This window comes from Mauremys reevesii, linkage group 19 (genome assembly GCF_016161935.1).
Source record: "Mauremys reevesii isolate NIE-2019 linkage group 19, ASM1616193v1, whole genome shotgun sequence".
In the NCBI taxonomy this organism is placed as follows: Eukaryota; Metazoa; Chordata; order Testudines; family Geoemydidae; genus Mauremys; species Mauremys reevesii.
In genome coordinates this window covers 5,222,206-5,243,559 of record NC_052641.1, presented here as the reverse complement: position 1 = coordinate 5,243,559, position 21,354 = coordinate 5,222,206, and the positions used below count along the sequence as shown (strand labels likewise).

At 48.1% G+C, this 21,354-nt stretch overlaps 1 protein-coding gene across 16 annotated transcripts in view; it reads right to left on the bottom strand.

Moving 5' to 3' along the window:
• Positions 1-21,354, bottom strand: part of ZNF618 (zinc finger protein 618) — a 268,840-nt gene that overhangs the window by 38,474 nt on the left and 209,012 nt on the right. The gene's annotated exons all lie outside the window — the stretch shown is intronic.

Below are 21,354 nucleotides of genomic sequence, written 5' to 3'. Positions count from 1 at the left end.
GTCATACTCCACAGATCTGTTCTTGGGGCATCTGTCAGATCTACTGGCTGTAGCAACAAAGATGTTTTTCTGCTGTTTACACCTCTTGTTAGTTCTGCAGAGCGAACATAGCTGAGGGCTGGTGGTATGAGCCTGCTGATGCTTGTTTACCTGGGACCCATGAAGCCAGGTCCCAGTCGGAGGCTCTGCCCTGGTGGTCCTATTGGTGGAGTCCCAGAGCAGCTGACTGGCCCGCTAGCAGGAACAGGGAGCTGTCTGAACTGGGTTTCACCCTGTTCTAAACTGTGCACCTTGCGGCTCTCGCTCCCGCTCCCGCGGCTTGAGTTCCTGGCATCCTGACCTGAGGTGACTCCTAGCATCTGATCCGTGCTTCTGACCTGCCTCTGACCCCTTCGTGTCCTGGCCTAGCCTGACTCCAGTTCCTGACTCGTGATTCTGATCTCCATTTTGTCTCTGCTTCTGACCCCGGTATCCTGACCCAGCCGCCTCCTGTCTTGTGACCCTAGACTCTGGCTCCGAATGCTTGGTCTCTCTGCCCATGAACCGGCCGCAACGGCTTGTTTGGACCACAGTTACCTTGAGGGACCGAGCTTGGTGCGAGGATGGACCCAGCAGCACCACTGCAGCCACTAGAAGCACCAGATTTGCCCGGATGTGCCCTCCACCTCCAGGCAGATAATCAAGCACTGAAGGCCCAAGTTGCCCGGCTGACCTCGGATAATCAGCGGCTGCAGGAGCAAGCGAGGCAGCTCAGCACTGAGAATACCGTGCTGCGCACAGTGCAGAGTGCCTTGACCCCAGCAGTTCCGGTGCTTCATGAACCCATGTCAGCTGCTGCTATGTCCCCAAATCCATCCCTCTGACCAGGCTAAGGTGGCCCTGGTATCAGCCTGCTGACAGGAGACTGTCCCCTGCAGGCCATTATTCAGGGACCCAGAGAAATAACAGTCTGGTATGATCCATTCCCCGCATTGTCCCCTGACCCTTGGCATCTCCTGGCTGACCCTTCATAATCCCCTCGTTCACTGACGAGAACAGAAAGTCACCTTCCCATCAGAACTCTGCTGACAGCAGGGCCAGGGACCTGCGAACATTGCACCCAGACCCAAGGCGGCTCGAGGAGGTGCAGCTGCCCACACTGAAGCACCCACTGGAGGAACTATGGGTTCCCCAAGCGCCATAACTATGCTGATGTCTTTGAGAAGAAGAATGCAGAAAACCTCCCCCTGCACTGGGACTATGACTGCCCCGTAGAACTTCAGCCGGGGTGATGATATCACTTGGATGGATATACACAATGTTAGAGCCTGAACTGATGCTATTGTGAGAATATCTCCAAGGGAACCTGGCCCAGAGGCTCATCTGCAAATCAACTTCACCAGCCGGCACCCTGGTCCTTTTCATAAAAAGGAAGGATGGAAGCCACCGCCTCTGTGTTAATTACCGAGCCCTAAAGCAGATAACAATCTGGAACCTTTACCCACTTCCCCTGATCCCTGAGTTATTGGACCTCGTGGGGGCTGCCTGCATATTCATGCAACTGGATCTCCAGGGCGCTTACAATCACCTCTGTATTCAATAGGGGGATGAATGGAAGATGGCCTTTCAGAATGGCTATGGCCCCTTTGAATATTTAGTTATGCCACTCAGACTGACGCACCAGCAACGTTCCAGCACTTTATTAGCAACGTGCTCCGAGACCTGCTGGACCAGGTCGTGGCACTTAGACAACACACTGATCTTCTCAGACAAACTGGACCAACACACCACACATGCCAATACGGTCCTGGGGAGATTACGACAACACAGTCTCTACACTAACCTGGAGAAGTGCTCATTTGATCAGACTTCAGCTGAGTTCCTGGGATTCATCCTGTCCCCGGAAGGAATCAAGATGGATCTGCACAAGGTCCAGGCTGTCTGCAACTGGGCAGCCCCCCACAATGTGTGTGACCTTTAATGTTTTTTAGGCTTTGCAAACTTCTACCACAGGTTCATTTAGAATTTTTCAAAACAAGCCGAGCCCGTCGCTGCCCTACTCTGAAAAAACGCCAAGTTTCATTGGTCACCCAAGGCCCAGCATGAAGCTCTGAACTGAATCTTGCTTTCATCACTGCTCCAGTATTGACCCACCCCAACATGGCACAAGCTTTCGTTATGGAAGTTGATACCTCTAGAACAGGACAGGCCACAGATTCAGAATGATCTGGACCTTTTGGTAAACTGGGCGCAAGCAAACACTATGCATTTTAATATGGTTAAATGTAAATATCTATCTATCTATCTATCTAGGAACAAAGAACGTAGGCCATACTTACAGGATGGGGGACTCTATCCTGGGAATCAATGACTCAGAAAAAGATGTGGGGATCATAATGGCTGATCAGCTGAACGTCAGCTCCCAGTCTAACACTGTGGCCAAAAGGGCTAATCTGAACTTGGGAGCATAAACAGGGGAATCTCAAGTAGGAGTAGAGAGGTTGTTCTTCTTTTGCACTGATGCAACTGCTGCTGGAACCCTGTGTCCAGTTCTGGTGCCCACAATTCCAGAAGGATGGTGATAAATTGGAGAGGGTTCAGAGAAGAGCCATGAGAATGATAAAAGGATTGGAAAACATGCCATGTAGTGAGAGACTCAAACAGCTCCATCTATTTAGCTTAACAAAGAGAAGGTTAAGGGGTGACTTAATTACAGTCTATATGAACCTAGATAGGGAACACATATTTAATAATGAGCTCTTCAATCCAGCAGAGAAAGGGATGACATGATCCAAGTGCTGGAAGTTGAAGCTAGACAAATTCACACTGGTAATAAGGTGTTAATTTTTGACAGAGAGAGTAATTAACCACTAGAACAATGTACCAAAGGTTGTGGTGGATTTTCCATAACTGACCATTTTTAAATTAAGATGGGATGTTTTTCTCATAGCTCTGCTCTAGGAATTATTTTGTGTAGTTTTTGGGCCTGTGCTATACATCTGGTCAGACTAGATGATCAGAGGGGTCCCTTGTGGCTTTGGAATCTATGAATCTACTAGCCTAAGGGCTAGTCTACACTTACCAGCCGGGTCGACGCGGTGAGTTCGACTTCTCGGAGTTCGAACTATTGCGTCTAATCTGGACGCGATAGTTCGAACTCCGGAAGCGCCGGGGTCGACTTCTGTACTCCACCACTGCAAAAGGCGGTGGCGGAGTCGACCTTGGAGCCGTGGACTTCGATTCCGCGGCGTCTGGACGGGTGAGTAGTTCGAACTAGGGTACTTCGAATTCAGCTACGCTATTCACGTAGCTGAACTTGCGTACCCTAGTTCGACCCCCGCTCTTAGTGTAGACCTGCCCTAAGACACAGGAAAAGCCCAATGGAGAAATGTACAGTCAGATACAGGAGATTCAGCTCACTCAAGCACTGGAGCAGAAAGACTGTAATCACAAAGAGCTGGATGGGGACATAGCAGGACAAGGCAGAAACACTATATGGAAACTATCTACAAACCACTATGTAATCTGCGACTGCCGTCAGCAAAATAAAGGAGGCATCTTGGGTTGCGCTGTTGGAGGACCAGTCCTTGAAGCCCAGGCAGCAGTAATCTCAGACACTTCCCAGAACCTGCTGAGTGTACTGCACACATCCCAGGCTACTGTGCGTTACAGGAGGACAGGCAGCATGTAGTGCGTGCTGCATCCCAAGAGAACAGAGTTTCTCCCATTAGTGACAGCACCGTTTCAGCTTAGAAAGCATGAGCCTCACAGAAGACAAAAGTGGTGTGTGACACAATGAAGAGTAATAAGAGCGCGTCCCAAGGGGGATATAATTGATGAATCCCTCTCTCTGTGTCTGAAGTTTAAGGGAAATGACTCCTAGCAAGGCCTGCAGAGTCTTGGAGGTGAAGAGGGCCCAGTACATTCAAAGACCAGCACGTCCTGTAGACTACTGACACTTTGGTGGTTAGGTTGACCCCTGGTCACGTTTCCCAGGCTCCATCAGAGTGCCACTTTCTCAGGAATAACCCTCCCCTCCATCTTGGAGAGCCCCTGCTGTAACAGAAGACAGATAATATGGATCCCATGCAGAAGGCTGATGGGTTTGACCTTCCCCACTCTTGGAAAAGTCTGTGCACCACCTCTGGGTGTAGAGACCACTTGTGCTGAGAGAAGTCTTGGCTGAGGCAATCCACCCACGAATTCCAGGCACCTGGTAGGTGGTAGGCCTGTAGGCTAATGTCATGGGCTATACAGAAGTCCCACAGCCTGAGGGCTTCCTGGCAGAGGGCAGAGGAGCGGGTCCCGCCTTGCCTGTTGATGTAGAACATCAAGGCCATGTTGTCTATGAGAACCCTGACCACTCCGTCCTCCAGGTGCGAGTGGAAGGCCACGCATGCCAGCCGGACCGCCCTGAGCTCCTTGACGTTTATATGCAGGGCAAGGTCCTGCGCAGACCACAGACCTTGGGTCTGAACGTCCCCCACATGGGCTCCCCACCCCAGGTCTGAAGCGTCTGACACCAGCTCCACTGACGGGGGCCTGCCCCTGAATAGGACCCCGGGGAGCAAGTTCCCCATTGTAGGGAAGCGATCACCGGCTCAGGCACAGTGAGGACCTTGTCCATCCTGTCTCTGGCCTGGGAGAACACTGAGGCCAACCAGAGCTGGAGGGGCCTCATCCTGAGTCTAGCGTGACAGACCACATACATGCATGCCGACATGTGACCCAAGAGCTGGAGACACGCTCTTACTGTCGTCATGGGAAACCTTGTGACTGTGTCGATGAGCCCTTTCAGGGTCTCGAATCTGTCCAGTGGGAGGGATGCCCTGGCCGACGTGGCATCCAGGACTGCCCCGATAAACTCTATGCGCTGTACTGGGACTAACGTGGACTTGAGTGTCATTCACCAACAGGCCCAGGGTGGCGTACGAGCACAGGAGGAGCATAATGTAATCCCACACCTGCGACAAGGAGCTGCCCTTGACCAGCCAGTTGTCCAGATAGGGGAAGATCTGGACCCCACAAAAGTCTGAGGTAGGCTGCCACACTTTGTGAATACCCTGGGAGCAGTGGACAGGCCAAACGGGAGGACCATAAATTGGTAATGTTCCTGCCCAACTGTGAAACAGAGGAAGCGCCTGTGCCCCTCGAATATATGAATGTGGAATACACATCCTGCAGATCGAGGGCAGCGTACCAGTCCCCGGGATCCAGGGAGGAGATGATGGAGGCCAGGGAGACCTGCGGAACTTAAGCTTTACCATGTTCTGGTTCAGACCTCGCAGGTCCAAGATGGGCCTGAACCCTCCTTTGGCCTTCAGAATAAGGAAATAGTGGGAGTAGTACCCCTTGCCTTTGAACTCCCCCGGCACCGCTTCCACCTCCTAGGCCCAGGAGCCATCCCACCTCCTGCTTGAGCAAAGCCTCGTGTGAGGGGTCCCACAGGAGAGGTGGAGGGTGGTTGGGTGGGGTGGAAGTAAACTGGAGGATGTAGCCCCGGGAGACGGTGTTGAGGACCCATCAGGCCGAGGTCAGCCGTGACCACTCCAGGAGAAAAGCACACAACCGGTTGGAGAAGGGAAGCTCTACTGCGGGTGGATCCCTGATGTGAACTGGTAGGTCGCCCCCCGGGAGTCCCGTCAAAACTGTGGTTTCCCCGCCTGTTTGCCCTTGGGGGACCCAGGCTTGGGGGGCAGACCGGGACTGACTCTGCAGACATTTCTTATAGTCCCATGACTTTTTATAAGGGGGCTCGTATTTAGAGTGGGTGGCCTGGGTGGGAGCCTGCTGAGGCTTAAACTTAGGTCTAGCCGGAGCCGGAACATAGAGGCCAAGTGTCTTATGCGTAGCGCGGGAATCTTTCAGGCCATGCAGCTTCACGTCCGTCTTTTCCACAAAGAGACCTTGCCATCAAAGGAGCTCTGCGCCTCACTGGATGGCCCAGACAGAAGGATCCACGAAGGCCTCCTCATGGACACCACGTGCAGCCGTAGCTGCTGCATCTGACGCTGCCTGCAGGGTTGCCTGACAGCCACTGTACCCTCCTCCACCAGAGCTTTGAACTCCTTCCTGTCCCACTCCTGGAGGAAGTCCTCGAATTTGGGCAGAGAGCCCCACAGATTGAACTCATACCGAGCCAGGAGAGCCTGATGGTTCACCATCCTTAACGGGAAACTCGAGGACGAATAAACCTTTTTCCCAAATGAGTCCAGCCTCATTGAGTCTTTATTTTTCGGAGTAGGGGCTGCTTGGCGTTGCCGCTCCCTGTGGTTGACCGACTCGACCACCAGGGAGTTGGGGGCAGGGTGGGTGTACAAGTATTCATGCCCCTTGGGGGCACAAAGTACTTCTGTTCAGCCCTCTTAGAGATGGGGGGCAAGGAAGCCGGGGTTTGCCACAAAGCATTTGAAATTTTTGCCACCCCTTCGTGGAGTGGGAGAGCCACCCTGCTTGGTACCGTGGCGGATAGGATGTTGAAGCGGGAGTCCGAGGGCTCCTCCATCTCCTCGGCCTGAATGTTGAGGCTTGATGCCACCCTTTTCAATGGTTCCTGGTGGGATTTAGAGTCCTCCTGTGGAACGGAGGGAGGAGAGGCTGTAATCACCTCATCAGGGGAGGGTGAGGAGGCAGGCACGGTACTTTGCATGTCCGCCAGTACCGGAGGACCCACCAGTTGGTCGCCCTCCGGGCCCAGCACCGAAGATGCACGTCCCACCGACTCCTTTGTCGGAGGTTGGGACAGGGAGGCCGACGGCCATTCTGAGGCTCCAGCCACAGAGCAAGCCTCCACCAGGGGCTGCGTCAGGGGCCACGGGGTCCATTGGTACCACTGTGCTGGCCACGGAGCCCGGTGCCACTGCACCTGCTGTGGCACCGGCGGAGCAGGCTGTTCAGCCTGCCTGGCCTGTCCCCTCGATCGACGACTATGAATGGAGGCCGGGAGGAGCGTCGTCATTGGGAACGGTGCTGACCACGAGACCATGACCCTGACGTGGAGGAACGGTATCGCCAGTAGCTGCTGCTCTGTGATTGGCTCCGGCGGGCAGATCCGCACTGGCGAGGGATGCCCGGGACTGTGGGAGCGGTGCCGTGGCGGGGTCCTGGAGTGAGATGATGAACGAAAACGGCGTCGACGTTCATGCCGTGACTGGCTATGGTAGCTCCTCGGAGATGAAGACCTTCGGTGCCGTCTGTCTCGGTCTCGATGGGGCCCACTCCTTGAGGCAGAGCGGTGCCAGGAGCCCCTGTCAATCGGAACACAGCCAGACCACCTGGTGGGGGTCGATGGTAACCGGCATGGACTATGCATGGGACAGTCATTAAGTGACAAACGGCGTCGGGAACATTCCCTCGACCACGAATGGTACCGAGCCAAGGGTGACTGTGGAGATCCAAGCGGTGGCTTGCCTCTGGACCGTGGAGCCAGGATTGGTGGTGCCCCTCGTACCAGCATGGACATAACGTTCTGGGCCGCTTGCAGGGCCTCCGGCGTGGAGGGCACCCGGACATTCAGGGAAGCCTGCTTTGAACGGGCTAGGCTACTCCCCTTGACCTGAGTCGGATGCCTGGAGGCCGATGGGGACCGAGGTCTGCCAGACATGTGTCTATGGACAGGGAGCAGCGCTGACTGGTAGATGGCACCGAGAGGTCGCCGCGCACCGACACCGCAATAGCTGGTGCCAACTCGGAGCGGCGCACCGGAGTTGGGGTCAACGCCGACTCCATAAGGATAACCTGGAGCCGAATGTCTCTTTCTCTCTTGGTCTGAGGCTTGAATGACCTGCAAATCCTGCAGCGATCGCTGAGATGGGTTTCACCCAGACAGCGTAAACAACCTGTGTGTGGATCACTCACTGGCATCGGTCGCCTACAAGTGTCGCACGACTTAAAACATGGGGCACGCTAAACTAAACTAAGTTACACTAACTACTTCAACTACAGGTACTACTACACTGAACAAACAAGAGTTCTGGAGGAAAGCTGCAGACAACCTGGAGCAGAGCAGTTCCGAAGCACCTCCACTGGCGGCAAGAAGGAACTGAGGGTGGGGGAGTGCGCAACGCCCCTTATACCACGCCATGGAGGTGCCACGAGGGACGCTCGCCTACGGGTACTGCTGGGGGAAAGCTTCCGGCACCAGTGCACGTGGCGAGCACGCACACCTATTGTGGAATACGCATGAGCAATCACTCGAAGAACAACACCCAGCTTCTTTTAAAAGGTTACAGATCTAAGATTTATTTTATTTATACTGAAACAGAACTAGGGCCCCGTTGTACAGGGTGCTGTACAATCACACAGTAAGGCATGATCCTGGCCCCAGGGGCTTGCAACATGCTGAGTATCCTCAAATCAAAGGGACACAGAGTTGAAGGTTCATTCCTCACAAGACAATAAAATGTCACTGCCATAGAATCATAGAATCTCAGGGTTGGAAGGGACCTCAGGAGGTATCTAGTCCAACCCCCTGCTCAAAGCAGGACCAATTCCCAACTAAATCATCCCAGCCAGGATTCTGTCAAGCCTGACCTTAAAAACCTCTAAGGAAGGAGATTCCACCACCTCCCTAGGGAACCCATTCCAGTGCTTCACCACCCTCCTAGTGAAAAAGTTTTTCCTAATGTCCAACCTAAACCTCCCCCACTGCAACTTGAGACCATTACTCCTTGTTCTGTCATCTGCTACCACAGAGAACAGTCTAGATCCATCCTTTTTGGAACCCCCTTTCAGGTAGGTGAAAGCAGCTATCAAATCCCCCCTCATTCTTCTCTTCTGCAGACTAAACAATCCTAGTTCCCTCAGCCTCTCCTCAGAGGTCATGTGCTCCAGCACCCTAATCATTTTTGTTGCCCTCTGCTGGACTCTTTCCAATTTTTCCACATCCTTCTTGTAGTGTGGGGCCCAAAACTGGACACAGTACTCCAGATGAGGCCTCACCAATGTTGAATAGACGGGAATGATCACATCCCTCGATCTGCTGGCAATGTCCCTACTTATACAGCCCAAAATGCCATTAGCCTTCTTGGCAACAAGGGCACACTGTTGACTCATATCCAGCTTCTCGTCCATTGTAACCCCTAGGTCCTTTTCTGCAGAACTGCTTCCTAGCCATTTGGTCACTACAGTCCGGGCCAATGGATCATAAATTGTCCTATGGGAATGTCAGGAAACCCCTCATGCCCAGTTACAATCACTTCTGGTGCTTTTTCGGCAGATGGTTCATGGAAGTGACCAAAAGTCCCACTGGTGATAATTACAGAGGGCTAGACTTGACTACTAATTATCCCAAAGGAGCTGAGGAAAGTAGCTTCTTGCCAGGGCTGGCAAGCTTTCTGAAGACAAAAGTACGTGACACATGGGGATGGAGAAGAGGATTGACCATATTCTTGTGGCACCAGAGAGAATCCATCATCTGTATTTACATAAAATAATCCAAGTCCTCCAACACTGATGTATTAGGTTTAAAGGAGAGATCTGAAGAAGCATTGTTGTTCTGCTTTGTTTATTATAAGAGATTTGAAATAGGAAAACATCCTGAAATTCTTCAAGAGAAGAGGAATTGGTAGACAGTACGAGCTGCTGAATTCTTTTAATTGTTTTTCAGTTTGTAAGTAACAGCAAAGAAATTTTGCAATAGATTTAAAAAAGGTTTTTTTAGGGTCACCAAATTTTAATGTTTCCTGAAATGGTCACAGTGCAATTCAGTTGGCAAAGATTCAGTTGGTAAAGAAGAACTTGCAAAAAACTGGAGCTAGTATACATTTTCCGCCCTGCCAAATTCCAAGCATCTTTGGAAGATGATGGCTCTCTCTTTTACTAACTATAAGAGGAGAGAAATTTTTTAGCTTCAAAACAAGTTTTACTGGCATTTCTGGGACAAACTGATGAATTAGAGTAAGAATTAGAATTTACTAAAACTCTACTTCCTTATGTTGGAATAAATAGATTTTACAGTCTAGGGACTTTATATGAAATTTGCCAAGAGTTAATATCTGACCGTTTATGTATAGTAACTCAGGGCTATTCAATGCAGTCTGTGTGGAAGGGATTTCAGGGGTTCTCTTTATTTGTAAGTGCATATTACCAATTCTGTCGCAGACTATATTACATCATCTGTGATGATTATCAACATTTATCAACATTTTCTTTAAACCCATAATGCTAGCACTTTTCTTCTCAACCCCAGGATCTTTGCAACATCACATTTAGGGTGGGTGAAACACAACAGGGTGTTGTGACTTCTAGAATCATAGAATATTAGGGCTGGAAGAGACCTCAGGAGGTCATCTAGTCCAATCCCCTGCTCAAAGCAGGACCAATCCCCAACTAAATCATCCCAGCCAGGGCTTTGTCAAGCTGGGCCTTAAAAACCTCTAAGGATGGAGATTCCACCCCCACCCTAGGTAACCCATTCCAGTGCTTCACCACCCTCCTAGTGAAATAGTGTTTCCTAATATCCAACCTAAACCTCCCCCACTGCAACTTGAGACCATTGCTCCTTGTTCTGTCATCTGCCACCACTGAGAACAGCCGAGCTCCATCTTCTTTGGAACTTTGAGGGGGGAGGGAGGGGAGAGAAGGGGTTTCAGTAGGAAGACATGGAACATATGGTATATTCACATCATGGGGGGTAGCTGGAAGCGGAAAGTGACTGGGTTAATAAGCTGGGTGATGAGGAAGGGCTCAAGGTATCAGCAGTCAAGTGTGTGGGAGGGATGCGAGGTGTCCAAGTGTTTTGTGGAGAGCCATACCATGCCTGGCGGTAAAGGGAGGGTTAGCCTGGCAGTGGTGGTCAGCGAACAGCTTGAAGCCTGCCTTGGCAGTGTCCAGCTGGGGTCTTAGCTCCTCCTGGATATGATGGAGATGTTCGACAAGGTTAGAGTCGGCAGGGACAAGGGAAATCAAGGAGAGAGACAGGTGGAACCAGGGATGGAAACCATAGCTGGGAAAAAAGGGGCTCTGCTGGGTGGACTTATGCTCAGAGTTGTTGTAAGCAAATTCAGCAAAAGGTAGAAGTTGGACCCAGTTGTTCTGGTGGAAGTTGATTAAACACCACACGTACTGTTCTACAACTAGTTTACCCATTCTGACTGCCCGTCTGTTTGGGGATGATAGGCAGTGGAGAGACATAGGTCAACGTCTAAGAGGAGGAAGAGTTCTTGCCAAAAATGAGAGACGAACTGTGGTCCGCGGCATGACGTGCTATTGGAAGGTACCTTGTGAAGCTTGAAAACGTGGTAAAAAAAACAGATGGGCTGTCGCCTCTGCGGTGGGGACCTTGCAGCAGGGCACAAAGTAGGATATCTTGGAGAGGAGGTCTACGATAACTAATATAGCTGTGTGGTTCAAGCAGTTAGGAAGTTCTACAATAAAATCCATCGATACAGAGTTCCAGGGTCAGGAAGGAGTAGGTAAGCGGACCAGCAGGCCCAGGGGCTTAGTATGGGGGACCTCTGTGCGGCAAACATATGTTGCATGAGTCGATGTACGACCTCATGGAGGTATGCAATTGGGGCCACCAGAAATGTCATGTGATCAGTTTCATGGTCTTCCAATGTCCAAAATGGCTGGCCAGAGGTAAGTCATGGCATAGTCAGAGAACTGCAAAATGGGGTGGACCTTTGGGGGCACATACACAACTTTGCAACAGAAATATCTGCTTAGTTGCCAATTGGTCACATGGTAGGGAGGATTTTATAAGGGCTAATAGGTCCGAATTCACTAAAACAGTGGCAAAATGGTAGGGCTTCAGTATGGTGGAAGGTTCTGGTGGTCTCTCTTTGCCATCAAGGTACTCCCCCTTGTGGGAGAGAGCTTCAGGTTTGCCATTCTGGCAACCAGGTTGATAATGTGGTATGAACTCAAAGCATGAAAAAAAATGGATCACTGGATCTGGCACTGGTTGAGGGCCTTCATCAATCACAGATGTTCTAAGTTCTTGTGGTCAGTGAATACTTGGATGGGAAAACGTACACTCTCCAAGTGGTGACACCACTCCTCAAAATCAGCCTTGATTGCTAGGAGTTCTGTGTCATAAACTTTGTAGTTCTACTCTATGGAACTTAGCTTTCTGGAATAGAAAGTGCATGGATGGAGAATGCTTGGTGACCCCCATGGTTGTAACAGTATTGCCCTGATGACTTATTTGTCAGCATCTGCCTCGACAATGAAAGGCCTGGATGGATCCGGGATCCTCAATATAGGTGTGGAGGTGAAGGCCTTCTTCAGTTGCTCAAAAAGACCATTGGATCTCCAAGCTCCAGATGAAGGCAGAACTCTTGTGAAGGAGTTGGGTAATTGGAGCCACTACTCAGAAGAATTCCTTGATGAACCTCTGGTAGAAATTTGTGAATCCCAGGAGACACTGGATGTCAAGTGTGGTCCTTGGCAGGGCTCAGTCCACAACTGCAGCAGCTTACCATGTATCCATGCTGATTGCATCTGGTGAGATGATATAGCCCAGGAAATCAATGGTGGTGAAGTCAAATTCACATTTTTCTGGCTTGGCATCTAGGCCATCTTTCCTGAGGCATTCCAGCACTTGTTGGACATGGTGGTAATGCAGAGTCTGGTTCTCTGAGAATGACAATACTATCTGAGTAAATCACAATTAACTGGTCTAGGATATCCTTGACGATATTGTTCATGAAACACTGGAACGTGGCTGGAGCATTGGAGAGGCCAAAGGGCATAACCACGTACTCATAATAGCCATATGTGGTGCGGAAGGCTGTCTTCCACTTGTTGCCCTTCTGTATGCAGACCAGGTTGTACACACTGTGCAGGCTGAGCCTGATGAAGACCTTTGTTGAGCTAGCCCATTCTAAGAGCTCATTGATCAGCAGACTGATAACCAGCTCCACTTTCATCTGGTAGTCTGGGTATAAGGATGGCTGCATCAGGAACAGCAAGCAGCACTATTTAATAAACCCTCAGAACTTGTGGCGATCACCATCAAACCATTCCAGCAAGAGGATTTTTCATGCCACACTCTGGGGCTGCTGTCTTGGGTGGGCCTGAGGGTTCTGGAGGTGTCAGACCTGTGCTCAGAAGAGGGTGTTCTCCAACTGCAGCTGGGCAATTTGGTTTGGGAGGCTCTGGAATATGGATGCCATCTCCGGGGCTGCAGCACTCAGGTGCTCCATCAAGGCTCTGCGGCCCAGTACAGTGGAATCTGTGCAAGTTGTCAGTCACTGCCACCCAGCAGTCAGGTCTAGTGGTTGGAGCTGATGTAGGGTCGGGACTGGGCCAAAGGTGGTGCTAGAATCGAGATCTGGGACAGATTAGGGTCAAACCCCAGATCAGAGTCCATAGTTAAGCCAGAATCAGTACCGTAGCCAGAGTCCAAGCACAAGCCAGGGGTTGAAGCCGGGTGGTCAGAGTTCAGGGACAAGCCAACTCCCTATCGGAGGCGAGTCCAGATACAGGCCAAAAGTCAAAGCAAGGTGATCAGGGTCTGAGGGTCCAGGGAGGATCAGGAAGCATAGGCAAGGCCGGACTGGGTCAGTAACAGGGTTGGAGCACGGTCAGAATAGGGCAAAGATAAGACTGGAACATGGCTTGGGCAAGGCTGGGGCAGGAACAGGATCAGGATCAAGAGCAGGCTGGAAGTCAAGAGTATATGATACACTGCGAGGCAGCAGGAGGGTTCCTGGCTATGTGGTAGGGCTGTTGCAAAGACTGATCTGCAGTCCTGGCGAGATTGGGAAAACACCCGAGCCTGAGGGTCATCTGACCCAGGCTCTACTCCAGGATAGGCTGCTGCTGAGTTGTTGCCGCATGCCTGCCTGACTGGTGACTCTGCAGCTCTGTTGGAGGGGCACCAATTGAGTTCCTGGGGGCAGATGGACGCAAGCCCACTCACTTGTGTACCCACTAAAGGGAGGAGCTACTGAATCCAGGGCTTAAATAAATTCAGGGGAAAACAAATGAGAAAACAGGGACAGGAGTGAGGATCAAAAGCAGAAAGATAGAGGGGGACACCAAGCAGAGAACCCTGAACAGCACCCATTGCTCCTAAAAGGCATTCAGGGAGCCAGTGGATGTGGCCCAGAGGATCTCTGCCTGGATACTGTCGTTAGATGTTGATAGATGTTTGACTGCATGTGTGTGTTTCCTCCGTGTGCTGCCCCAGCCCTGCACAGACAGCTGGCAAGGCAGACATCGAGCGAACTGCCCAACAACCACAAGATCCGTTAAGGGACAAAGGCACCCAGACAGGTTTATTGTCAACAAAGTACAGTACTAGTATCCCGCTAACTCTATCGGACCACTAATACACGTATGCTTGTAACAATGGACCAACTCAGTGAACGGCAGGACTTTCTGTTCCTCCCTAGGCCAGACAAACATACTCCCTCTGAAATACAGCTTTATACCCCAATACAAACAAGTTAGTACTGCCCATCTGACATAGTTACTGTAGTTATTGCCCCCTGACGTGACTAGTTATCACCTATCACCTTATACATGTTGGTTAAATTAAAATCTCTCTATTACGTATTGTGATCCTTTAGGAGGAATCAGTATGTTACTGTTATCCTTGGGGAATGTTTCTGTACCATCCTTAATATCGGGATGTTGTGGTACCACTTGATATCGGGATGTGTTTGCGTGAGCACTCTGTGACTAGCACTTCTTAGGAATGTGTATTTCTGCAATATCAGCCCTGTTCTTGCCAGATTCTGTGAGCAGGTCTGCGTCATACCAGGCCTCTAATACAAGGAATTCTATCTCAGGCGCTCTTCCTACTACAGATATGTGACCTAAGAGAGGAGCGGAAATAGGCCCCAGAGTAGCAGAGCACTTCCCTGTCCAACATCCTCCTCCTGGTTGATGAATGGCCACCTTGGTGAGTCCCAGAGGAGGAGGTCTTGTGACTTCGTGGGGACACTGATGGGGTGTGCATAGAGCACAAGACTGTCATGCAGATGGATTTTGTTTCTTTCTCTGTAGTTCTGGGTAACATTTCTCTAGGTTTCACTCTTCTTTTTCTCTTTCCAGGTGGTGCCCATATTATCACTTGCAGTGGAAGTTATGTTGATGTCATCCTTAAAGGATGTCCTAAATATGTCATCTTCTTACCATATTTGATGCTTTTGATTGGTTTGCTCTACTTAGAATTTCTGATGTTACAAGAAACTCTTTCCAATGGAGTCTGAAGATCTACCATGGGCGTTTGCTTTGAAATGAACTGATCTTATCAATTTCTGTTGTCAATTTCTATGACTGCTCCATGAAGGAGGACAGACATGATGCTGATCTTAAAAATGCATATTTTTTTTTGTCAGTGCCAATCACTTTTCAAGTTTTTATTTTTGATATTTGTTGTTTGACACTTAGCATGGTGTCACCATCATGACACATCTCATTCCCTAGATACATAAAATGACTTACTTCTACTGTTTTTTCATCCACTCTAATGGTTACCTTCCAGCCATTGATAACCATCTATTCTGTCTTTTGCTTGTTGATGAACAAACCAACTTGTTCGGCTGTATCTGCCAAAACTGGGTCTTTTCTTCCATTAAGCAAAGCGTTGGCCTAAACAGGACAACGTCATCAGCAAAAAGAAGGTAGTCCAATTGTGCTTCGTCATTTGTTCATAACATTCCTTGGTTGATTTCTGCGGTTACTTTCCTTATGATATAATCAATGATGGGTGCAGACATTAGGGGAACATACTACAACATTGCCTTCCTCCAGTTGCCACTGCAAATCACAGTCACCATCTCTGCCTGCACACTCAGCAATATCTTATAGATTCCTTGATTATTCGGATTATTTTTGCTGCACTGTGTATGCTGTCAAAAGCCATCTGGAAACTTATAAAATTTATCACAAGAGGTGCTTGCTTTGTTCTGTAATATGTCTGGTCTATCAGTGATCTAAGATCTGTTTGCTCCACTCTAAGGTGAAGGTTTGTTTGTTTCTTGATACATTCCATGATAATGTTGGACCTGATGTTTCCCAGGCACTGAGAGTAATGTGATTCCTCTATGATTATTGCAGTTGGTAAGGTCACCCTTCCGTGGCAACTACCTACTTAAAAAAACCTGCTCTCTTAAGAAAAATAAAACCCACTTGGCTAGTTCTCACTAGGGAATAGGAGCGGTATTAAGTCTGAAGATTTTAAAATCTAAATCAAGACGTTATAAGTATGTAAACATTCACTTTTCTACATGCACAGTACGAAATGTCTGTTAGAGTTTGAACTGTATAATGTGTACAGCACTACTGAGTTACACCAATCACAAGTGCATAACTCCATCGTCAGTTATCTTACTTTTTTAAAGAGGAAATTAAAAGCCAAAATCTATTCTAATGAAACACCAAGTTGCAAATTTGAAATATATATATAAAAGTCAGGAAACACATTAAAGGTTCTTACTTAATCCTCAGTTAATATTAACTCTCCCACTTCGCACATTTGTTTCAATTAGTAGTTAGACGGTTACATTCACCATAGCCTGAGTGTGTATAACCCAGGCAAGAAAACCTTAAATTTTGCATTTATTAATTTGATGGTTTAAACCAGGGGTCTCAAACTCCTGGCCCACAGGCCATCTGCAGCCCACGAGCCTCCCCAATGTGGCCTGTGGGGCTCCAGCAGTTTTGGGGCCGGGTCTCTCGCTTGGCCCTACCTGCTGCCCCCGGGCAGGGAGGATTTGAGGACTGGCACTGGCCCTAAGGTAAATTGAGTTTGAGACCCCCTGGTTTAAACTCACAATCCTAATGTTCTCTTTGCACATGCAGGGTATTAGTCCTCTGACTTCATAGTTAAGTTTGCAGGAGACATTCCAGCCTACATCCTTATTTCCAGCCATTTACTGCTTTCTCCAAGAAATTCCCTTTCAGGCTGAATTTTCTCATGCTTAGTCTCAGCCCAGAGGGAAATATATTTTTAAAAGATAAGGCCAATCATTTCTGATTTATGGGGCTATGAAATATTTACAATTTATTGTCTTTTTAAGAGTCTCAATTTTCTTTTGATCTCTCATAACTCAATTATGGCATGCAATGAAGAGCTCATACACCTTATGGATGAAGTCCTGCACCAGGGAAGATGTAGATGACGTGTTTGAACATGCATGACTAAAAATCAAAAATCTCTCTTGAATTCTGCAACTTTCTTACAGTTCACACTCATGGAGAGTGGACCCTAGGTGCCTTATGGGGTATAATTCAAGCCCTGTATTTAACTACCATCTTCTGACAGTCACTAGAGCAAGGTCATGCACACATGAAGCGGGGAAGATGTGCACACTTTATCAAACGCACACCAGCCAGTGCAGTTATGAAACACACAGGACCATCTCTTCAGCCAGCACCATGCCAGTGACAATCCTCTTCCAGCCTCCACCTTTTCCACAGGCCAACTGCCCTAACATATGAAAATGTATTTCAATTTATGATCGTGTCTCACAATGAAACATATGCATTAGTGTAATTTAGGGCACTTGGCAATAGAGAGGGAGAGTCGCTCATCAGGAGATGATGGCACTCTTTAAAAAAAAATGCCATAGACAAATTACAGATATCCAGAAGCTTTTAAATGAGCCAGTTTAACACAATGGCCAGAACTATAGTAAAGTATCAGAGGGGTCGCCGTGTTAGTCTGGATCTGTAAAAGCAGCAAAGAATCCTGTGGCACCTTATAGACTAACAGACGTATTGGAGCACGAGCTTTCGTGGGTGAATACCCACTTTGTCAGATGCACGTGACGCATCCCACGAAGTGGGTATTCCCCCACGAAAGCTCATGCTCCAATACGTCTGTTAGTCTATAAGGTGCCACAGGACTCTTTGCTGCAACTATAGTAAAGCAATTCCCGAAGTTCCCACTTCAAGCCTTGATAAAGCAGATTTTTGTGTCTTTGTCAGGGATGCGGCAAATCCTCAATTTGGAGTCAGTCTGTAAACAAGGGATGGGGATGGCATTCAGAATCGTTTGGATTGTATTCCAAAAAAATACAAGGGTACCAGGTTTCTCGTCTGCTCTGCCATGTCCCATCAGTAAATAAACAGGGCTAGATTCTGCTCTTTGTAGAAATCTGGAATAGCTCCAGCTAGATTTACACCAATGTGGATAAAACCGGAATCTGGATATCCATGTTCAAAACCAGCCAAAGACATTAAGGCCTCCATTCTGACTTTGAGATATGACACCTTGTTTCACCTTGTGCTATCCCTTGCCTCCACAGCCGTATGTAACGCTTCTCTCATTCTTCACACTTCTTCAGGGGCAGCATAGCCAACTCTCACACATTTACCATGAATAATGTTATTTTGGCCACTACTGCAGGCAGTCTCAAGATGATGTGAAAAGCTCCATCTGCCACATGATTCTGGGAAACAAAACTGAGCTAGACGTCCCCACAGAATCTCTTGCCACCTAGGGGAAAGTGCACTAAGTTACAAACCTCAAGACATGAGTTCAAGTCTCAACAGTGACTAAAAATTGTTCCCAACTAGGGCTGTCGATTAATCGCAGTTAACTCACACGATTAACTCAAAAAAATTAATCGCGATTAAAAAAATTAATTGTGATTAACTGTAGTTTTAATCGTACTGTTAAGCAATAGAAATATCAAGTGAAATTTATTAAATAGTTTTGAATGTTTTTCTACATTTTCAAGTATGTTGATTTCAATTGCAACAAAGAATACAAAGTGTACAGTGCTCACTATATATTATTTTTACAAATATTTGCACTGTAAAAATGATAAATATTTTTTGTATTTTTCAATTCACCTCATACAAGTACTGTAGTGCAATCTCTTTGTCTGAAAATGCAACTTTGTTATGTAACTGCACTCAAAAACAAAACAATGTAAAACTTTCGAGCCTGCACGTCCACACAGTCTTATTTCTTGTTCAGCCAATCGCGAAGACAAATAAGCTTATTTACATTTATAGGACATAATGCTGCTTGCTTATTATTTACAACGTCACCCGAAAGTGAGAACAGGCATTCACATGGCACGTTTGTAGCCGGCATTGCAAGGTATTTACATGCAGATACACTAAACATTTGCGTGCCCCTTCATGCTTCGGCCACTGTTCCAGAGGACATGCTTCCATGCTGATGACGCTTGTTAAAAAAACAATGCGTTAATTAACTTTGGGATTGAACTCCTTGGGGGAGAATTGTATGTCTCCTGTTCTGCCATATATTTCATGTTATAGCAGTCTCGGATGATGACCCAGCACATGTTTGTTTTAAGAACTGCAGATTTGACAAAATGCAAAGAAGATACCAATGTGAGATTTCTAAAAATAGCTACAGCACTTGACCCAAGGTTTAAGAATCTGAAGTGCCTTCCAAAATCTGAGAGGGACAAGGTGGTGGAGCATGCTTTCAGGAGTCTTAAAAGAGCAACACTCCGGTGCGGAAACTATAGAACCTGAACCTCCAAAAAAGAAAATGGTGGCATCTGACTCAGATGATGAAAATGAACATGTGACGGTCTGTACTGCTTTGGATCGTTATCAAGCAGAATCTGTCAGCAGCATGGACGCATGTCCTCTGGAATGGTGGTTGAAGCATAAAGGGACATATGAATCTTTAGGACATTTGGCACGTAACTATCTTGTGACGCTGGCTACAACAACAGCAAAGAATCCTGTGGCACCTTATAGACTAACAGACATTTTGGAGCATGAGCTTTCGTGGGTGAATACCCACTTCGTCGGATGGCTACAACAGTGACATGTAAACACCTGTTCTCACTTTCAGGTGACATTGCAAACAAGAAGCAGGCAGCATTATCGCCTGCAAATGCAAACAAACTTGTTTGTCTGAGCGACTGGCTGAACAAGAAGTAAGACTGAGTAGACTTGTAGGCTCTAAGTTTTACATTGTTTTATTTTTGAATGCCTTTTTAAAAACATCATTCTACATTTGTAAATTCAACTTTCATTATAAAGAGATTGCACTACAGTACTTGCAATGGGGGAATTGAAAAATACTATTTCTTTTGTTTTTTACAGTGCAAATATTTGTACAGTAACTCCTCGCTTAACATTGTAGTTCTGTTCCTGAAAAATGCAACTTTAAGCGAAACAGTGTTAAGTGAATCCAATTTCCCCATAAGAATAAATGTAAATGGGGGGGTTAGGTTCCAGGGAATTTTTTTTCACCAGACAAAAAACTATATCTATATCTATATATATATACACACACACAGTATAAGTTTTAAACAAACAATTTAATACTGTACACAGTGATGATGATTGTGAAGCTTGGCTGAGGTGGTGGAGTCAGAGGGTGGGATATTTCCCAGGGAATGCCTTACTGCCAGCACTTGGCTGAGCCCTCAAGGGTTAACACGTTGTTGTTAATGTAGCCTCACATACTACAAGGCAGCACGGATGGAGGGAGGGGAGACAGCATGGTAGACAGACAGAGACACACAGTGTGTGTGTGAGAGAGAGACACGCATTGCCCCTTTAAGTATGCTGACCCCACTCTAAGTACATTGCCTTTTTAATTATATCAGGAAGTTGAGACAGCAGCTGCTTCCAGCAAGCTCCCTCCGTCCTGAGCCCCGTCGTGTCCCCACCCTGCTCTACATGGAGAAGGGGTAAGCGGGGGGGGGAGGGGGACACCCTGACATTAGCCCCCTTGTCATCCCCCCCACATACAGCAAGCAGGAGGCTCCTGGGAGCAGCTCCCAGGCAGAGGGCAGGAGCAGCACATGGCAGTGGGGGGAGGGACAGCTGAACTGCCAGCAACTGATAACCTGCTGGGCGGCTGCCGCACAGAGAATTTAAGGGAGCTGATGGGGGGCTGCCGGTCCATCCTGGTTCCAAGCAGGGCTGGCTCCAGGCACCAGCTCAGCAAGCAGGTGCTTGGGGCGGCAAGTCAGGCTCTTTGTCAGCAGGTCTCTCGGTCTCTCTTGGAGGGAAGGACCTGCAGCCGAATTGCCGCCGAAGAAGAAAGTGGCGCGGTGGAGCTGCCGCCGATTGTGGCTTTTTTTTTTTCCCCGCCACTTGGGGCAGCAAAAACCCTGGAGCCAGCCCTGGTTCCAAGCCCCCACCAGCAAGCTGCAATGGGCTGCTCTTCCTGCAAGCAGTGGACAAAGCAGGTGGCTTTATGTAACTTTAAACAAGCATGTTCTCTAATTGATCAGCAACGTAACAATGAAACAATGTTAACCGGGACGACTTTAAGTGAGGAGTTACTGAAATCAAAAATAAATGTAAACTGAGCATTGTACACTTTGCATTCTATGTTGTAATTGAAATCAATATATTGGAAAATGTAGAAAACACCCAAAATATTTAAATGAATGGTAGTCTATCATTGTTTAACAGCTCAATTAATTGCACAATTAATGTTTTTTGATCGCCTGACAGCCCTATTCCCAA